Raw genomic sequence first — 7,406 nt, 5'->3', positions numbered from 1 at the left:
ACAACGAAAGGAATAATCAATCCGAAATCTGATTTTCCAATCTGACTCAACATTCATATCCGAATCTAAATCTAAATTTGAAACTTAATTTGCTCAATTTTCAATATATAAGTGCATTGAACGTAGGAAATTTATTTAAAACTAAATCTGAAATCCCTGAATCGGATCAGATATTTATGTATGCCAGAAATACATCAGATGTCATTTCTTAAATCCGAATTCAATCTAATTTGTTAATTAGATATTATATTTTTTTTAAAACGGTTCATTCATACATCCTATAAGATAAAAAAGTTATTACACCTACATAGTTGATAGGTTATGTCAGAAATTAAAATGCCTAAGAGGAATTATTGCTATCAAACCTTCATATATCAGACTTAATGGCAAGTATTTGGGCTGTTTTCCCCCTCATTTCCTCCCTCTGCCCGCAGCTCCTCCTCGCTCGAAGAGAACGCCTCCAAGAAAGTCCCCTGGCTTCCATATCCCACAAAGAGATCAGTCCAAGCTGTCTGATATATGTTAATTAGATATTATTAAAATGCCTAGCTATCATGCATCACAACCAAAGGAATAATCAATCCGAAATCTAATTTTTCAATCTGACTCAACATTCATATCCGAATCTAAATCTAAATTTGAAACTTAATTTGCTCAATTTTCAATATGTAAGTGCATTGAACATAGGAAATTTATTTAAAACTAAATCTGAGATCCCTGAATCGTATCAGATATTTATGTATACTAGAAGTACATCAGATGTCATTTCTTAAATCCGAATTCAATCTAATTTGTTAATTAGATATTATATATTTTTTTAAAACGGTTCATTCATACATCCTATAAGATAAAAAAGTTGTTACACCTACATGGTTGATAGGTTATGTCAGAAATTAAAATGCCTAACAGGAATTATTGCTATCAAACCTTCATATATCAGACTTAATGGCAAGTATTTGGGCTGTTAATTTTAAGAGATCAGATGGTAGAGACTAAGGTGAAGATATAGATGGTAAACTGTTCTTTAATCACTATAATACCTACCAAAAAAGAGAGAGAGAGAGAGAGAGAGAGAGAGTCGATGAAATGGGAATGCACAACAAAATTTGGGGACAAAAAGAGAGAAAGATAAAGAGAGAGAATCCAATAAGTTTTCTTAAACGAAAAACTTGCCACCTTTTGGAGGAATTCTGGCCTCTCCAAAATAGCTTCACTTCCGTATTTTAAAATTAATCTCTACTGTTTGAACTACTTAAAAGCCACTTCCCATATGATTTCCATTAAGTTTAGTATATAAAAGTCACTTGACAACTATCTGTTTTCCTACAAACACATGCACACGCTTGCACTTGCTCTCTCTTCTTTTCATGATTAATCATGTAATACTTAAATTTTGATTTTTGTAGCGGTCTATATATATGACAATAAAAATGAAGGTATAAAGTTTAATTCATTTGATTATATTTTTTCAGGTAATTTTCAAAACACAACTAAAATTCTCGCAAAAATTAACACATAACCTTTCAGTATGTAACTGACATTGTTCGAGAATACATTTAGACCTTGATCCAATGGCTGGCGGTGAGAAAATATTTCAAAGAGAACTTTAGAGCGCCCTTAATAAAGAGAAAAATATTCACCCAGTGGCATCGATCATAAGGACTACTTTTGAAAATGGTTATGTACTAATACCATTGGTTATAATTCTGATGTTTACGAGGTAATCTAATAAACTTGAACTTTTGCTTTTATTCAATGTATTGAGTCATTTTCGCACATTAAACTGAATCTAACAATTAACAGCATCAATACATTTGGTGTCCTTTTCTATAATGATCAAATCTTACATTTTGTTATTAAAATTTTATTAGATTTTTTAAGAGCTTAAATAATAAATATTTGAAAACCAAAGAGGCCTCTACTTATGATTTGATGAAAGGGATTAAATAATTCGTATCAAGTTCAGGATCTGCATATATTAAATCGGGCTAATTCCAGGCATGTCATAATGCAAATGATAATATGTCCGTTTTCTGGGGGAATTCAAACACTAGATCAATTGGATTTAACATTTAAGCGAGAAAAATTTTACGCTCTTTTGAATAGCAGAATTCATTTTTACATATAAAAAAAGATCACAGTGCTTCATTTACAATCTTTAGTCTTAAAGAGCGCTTCACTTGCCGGGCACAAAGTTGGTGGCGTAGGCCCAGGCATTGTTGTTGACTGGGTCAGCCAAGTGGTCTGCCAGGTTCTCCAATGGACCCTTGCCTGTCACAATGGCCTGTACGAAGAATCCGAACATGGAGAACATGGCAAGCCGGCCATTCTTGATCTCCTTCACCTTCAACTCTGCAAATGCTTCAGGATCGTCAGCCAGACCCAGTGGGTCGAAGCTACCACCTGGGTACAGTGGGTCAGTCACCTCGCCAAGCGGTCCACCGGCAATGCGGTACCCCTCGACTGCACCCATGAGAATGACCTGTGTAGCCCAGATGGCCAGGATGCTCTGAGCATGGATCAAGCTGGGGTTGCCCAAGTAGTCAAGTCCTCCCTCACTGAAGATCTGTGCACCGGCTTTGAACCAGACAGCCTCGCCGAACTTGACTCCGTTCCTAGCAAGCAACTCGGGGAAGACGCACCCAAGTGCCCCCAACATGGCCCACCTGGCATGAATCACTTCGAGCTCCCTGTTCTTGGCAAAGGTCTCTGGGTCAGCAGAGAGACCAGCAGTGTCCCAGCCATAGTCACCTGGGAATTCTCCGGTGAGGTAAGAAGGAGATTCACCGGAGAGGGGGCCGAGGTACTTAACACGGTCTGGACCATACCAGGGGCTACCGGAGGAGACGGGTTTGGGCTTTGCAACGGACTTTCTCATTGTGACACGGCCGTCACCAAGAAGCTCAGAGGAGGATGGAGCAATGTTGACAGCCCTGCCTGCGAGGGTGGGAGAAGAGAGAGCCATGGTCGCCATCTTCAGAAGAGAGTAGGTGGACTAATTGGTGCTAGTGATGAAGCTAGAACGAGTACTGAAGTGGGTGCCTTTTGAGCTGGGCGAGTGTGCATATATATAGAGCGGAAGTGAGGGAAGCAGCCAGAGCTGATGTGGGGAGTGGACCCTCCACGCTCTTATCTTTGAAATCTTCTTCTCTTGTGCAATAGGTCGATGCCATCTTTGGCCCCATTTTTGGCCACTCGTTTCTCTTCTCCATGTTCTCGTGCAGATTTCTGTTGCCAATCTCTTACACAATTTTTCTTCATGATTCTGCTAGTGATCATTATCTGAAGACTTCCAACTCATCAATGTGAAGAAGGAGACATATTGAGTAAATTTTAACTTCGGAAACTATTTTCCGTGAAAAATTTATTGAGTAATAGTCCCTTATCTGTGTCCATCACTAAGTAAAACGAGCAATCTTGGAGAATTGTTTAAAACAAGAAGGGAAAGGAGCTCGTTTGGTACATCAGAAACAGTTGTTTTCTGTTTTTGGTTGCTGAACTGCGTTTGTCAAAGTGGAACTTGGACCTAAACCTTCTGGGAGCGGCGGTGAACCAATGCTTGGCAAACTTTTGCAACTCCATTTGGCCTTATTTTCTTGCGTGTTTCTACCATATATGGATTAATTTTGAAGTTTTTATCTTATAATAATAATCCCTGAGGGGGTTGTGGCAATAGAAGAGGCAGAGGATAGTAGGTAGTTAGTCTCCACTTCGACCTCCCATGACATCAACTATTTGTGCTTTTAAAAACTGAGAGAGGATAGTAGGTGATTCCTGCTCACTGAAACTGGCGAGATTGCATCAAACTATCTCATAAATTATCAAGATTTAACTTGAGGACATTTGGGGTCCACCCTTCTGCATCTACATTTCATTCAGAAAATATAGATATCTTGAAAATTCAGTTCATCTTCAAAAGATGGGAATTGGGTCCAACCATTTTTCTCTCTCCTCCTCTTGTTAATTTTCTTTCTTCCTTTTTTTTTTTTTCTTTTTTGCAACCATCCTTCCTGTCTAAAGATGGGAAAAGTAGTATTTTTTTTGTGTGATACCACCACATATAAGGGATGATGTGCGCAAGAAACAATAAAACCTTTTAAGTCGTAGGACTCACATGGAGTTCCAAATCGGATCTTTCATCCGTCTCTTTGCATATATGATGCCAAATATATAAATATAAATAAATAAATAAATAAATAAATAAATATATATATATATATATATATATATATATATATATATATATATATATATATCACACCACATATAAGGGATGATGTGCACAAGAAACAATAAAACTTTTAAATCTACTGCCCATTCAGTACCACCATCCCCACCAATTGGACCCCTACGTGATGGGAAGATTTTGGACTGTTCTATTCAGGCACCAGTTCAACGGTTATACAATATTTTACATTACAAAAGGCGTCAAGTTGAAGCGATCGAGCTCAGCTTTCTCTTGGTGTTGGTTTGGTAGTTTGATTTCACCGATTTCTTTAATAGGGAGTCTTTGATTGTTCATGATTTAAAAATCCTTAAAATTTAATAACCATTTAATTTAAGATCGAACAGTTTGCTCTCCAATCTTAAGTCCGACCTTTTTCTCAATGTAAAAAGGCAAAACAAGGACTTCAAATGTGGATCTTATGCCCGACCAAGGATCCTTAGTTTGGTATACCATGTATGAGTGGCTGAGCTGGAACGTGGTAGCTGAGGGGCACTGATCCATCTTATTATCGAAGTGGATTATGTAGAGCTATAACACATTGGCCCATGACAGGTGTGGGCATATGACTAGGCCTTAGTCCAAAATCTTCATAAAAAAATATTTACAAGAGTTTACACAAGCTTGAGTGGGCAGTTGCCCCCACCAGCCCCAAGGTATCTCCACTGTCGCCATGCACTTTGCTGTGGATCTTTTGTCACATCAGCAAAAACATGCTACATCAGATCCGTTGTTTTTAAATTAAAGTAATCAAACACCCCCTTAATAGATTCTTGTATATCATATGTACTTATGTGTATAGATTAAGAAACTAAAGGAGAAAAAAAAATTATATGCATGCAGATTAATTTGGTAGCTGGATTTCGTTGCAATGTGTTCATAACTTCATATTAAAAGCCTACTTTCCATCAACTTTCTGAGTTCACTGTTTATTTGAATGCTTCGGTGAATTAATTGGATACTGAAGAAGATCAAGAAGTCGTATATCTTTTGTCCGCCAAAAGAAAACTAGGGGTTGGACAGTGGGCTGCTACTTTCCTAACATCTGCATTAACTCCCGGAAACCGAAAAAGAATCGGATTTTCATTGCCAGATCACTACAAAGTCTAAATCTGGCAATAAAACCTTAATTCATTGGTGTATCATGTTCAAGATATGGGTATATCAGATAAATTAGTGGGCTAATTTCAAGGCATGTCATGAAGAAAATGGTACTTAACATGTCCATTTTATATGGAAATTCAAGCACTAGATTAATTGGATGTAATACATCGATTGCCCAAGTGAGAAAAATATTGTGTTCTTTGGCACAGAAAAGTACATTTTTACACATCAAAAAGATCACACAGTCCTTCACATTTACAATCTTTATTCCCAAGCAGTACTTCACTTGCCGGGAACAAAGTTGGTAGCATAGGCCCAGGCGTTGTTGTTGACTGGGTCCGCCAAGTGGTCTGCCAGATTCTCCAATGGACCCTTTCCGGTCACAATGGCCTGAACAAAGAACCCCAACATGGAGAACATGGCAAGTCTGCCATTCTTGATTTCCTTCACCTTCAACTCTGCGAAAGCTTCGGGGTCATCGGCCAAACCTAGTGGGTCGAAGCTACCACCTGGGTACAATGGGTCGGTCACCTCACCAAGCGGTCCGCCAGCAATGCGGTACCCCTCGACTGCACCCATGAGAATGACCTGTGTAGCCCAGATAGCCAGGATGCTCTGAGCGTGGATCAAGCTGGGGTTGCCCAAGTAGTCAAGTCCTCCCTCAGTGAAGATCTGAGCACCGGCCTTGAACCAGACAGCCTCGCCGAACTTGACTCCGTTCCTAGCGAGCAACTCAGGGAAGACACACCCAAGTGCACCCAACATAGCCCACCTGGCATGGATCACCTCGAGCTCCCTGTTCTTGGCAAAGGTCTCTGGGTCAGCAGAGAGACCAGCGGTGTCCCAACCATAGTCACCAGGGAATTCACCGGTGAGGTAGGAAGGAGCTTCACCGGAGAGGGGGCCGAGGTACTTAACACGGTCTGGACCATACCAGGGGCTACCGGAGGAGACGGGCTTGGGCTTTGCAACGGACTTTCTCATTGTGACACGGCCATCACCGAGAAGCTCGGAGGAAGATGGAGCAATGTTGACAGCCCTGCCTGCGAGGGTGGGAGAGGAGAGAGCCATGGTCGCCATCTTTGGAGTGGGTGAGGGTAGTTCCAAGGATGGTGGTAGATGAGTGGGTTGAGTGAGCGCTTGAAGGTGCATGAGACCTGGTTGGTGGCGCTCTTATATTAGCTGACAGAATACTAGCCGTTGTGCCCACCTTATCCAATGAAATCAATATCTTGGTTCTGATTGGCTCCCTTGATTTATGAGGTTCTTGAAAATCGAGAGGTCGATATTTTTCTGATTTTATGGGCCCCACTCTTGCAGCTCACCATTTCGTATTTGGTATCCGGAAATTGGATCTGGATCACGGCCTCAGTCCGATCAAAATAAATGTGGGGTCCACAGGCGGTATGTTGATTGGATATTGGCCCAGTTCGGATAAGTTATCATGTCCCATCGCAAGTTCTGCTTTCACATTGGTTGGAATTGTTAGGCCCACATCGTTGATAAGTTATCCGAGAAATTAAAATGCCTACCTGGAATTATCATATTGGTGATATATTGCCAAACTGGTCCTGTGTTTGAGCTCCAAACACGTCCCTTAGGTTTGGGTGCCTGAAATTACAATAATGCTCTTAGAAACATAAAGAACAACCCTTGCCTACTAGAACAAAATGAATACAACAAAAGATGCAATTTATTATTTTGTCCACTAGATGTTGAGAGATGGTTACGTGCACGACTGTGCAAGAAAGCTAACAGGAGCCTGTGCATATATAATCAGATTTGGATGCGATCAGCACATCGTCCCGAACACACAGAACTCTGTTTGATCTGGTACACGCATCAGGCCTCCTCCCTATGTTGGACTAAATTGTTGCATCTTCCGTGACATGCGTGCTTAAAGACCATTGAAGAAAAAATTTAATCACTTTTGCAAGTGATAGTTTTGCATTATTGTCATTGAAAGACTTTCTGTAAAGACATTGACCGCTAGTTCATTGATCATACGTTTTAGAGCTTAAGAGGATCATGTGAGACATTGAAAATATCTGATTTCAATTGGCACGCAAGTAAAATA

The 7,406-nt window shown here is 40.1% G+C and overlaps 1 pseudogene; it reads right to left on the bottom strand.

The window, feature by feature from the left end:
- Positions 1-2,071: 2,071 nt before the first annotated feature.
- Positions 2,072-6,484, bottom strand: LOC116257461 (chlorophyll a-b binding protein 2, chloroplastic-like; annotated as a pseudogene).
- Between the last annotated feature and the right edge of the window lie 922 nt (positions 6,485-7,406).

The sequence above is a fragment of the Nymphaea colorata genome, chromosome 7 (assembly GCF_008831285.2).
Source record: "Nymphaea colorata isolate Beijing-Zhang1983 chromosome 7, ASM883128v2, whole genome shotgun sequence".
NCBI lineage: Eukaryota > Viridiplantae > Streptophyta > Magnoliopsida > Nymphaeales > Nymphaeaceae > Nymphaea > Nymphaea colorata.
The sequence above is the reverse complement of the archived record's forward strand: the minus strand, read 5'-3'. Positions and strand labels throughout refer to the sequence as shown.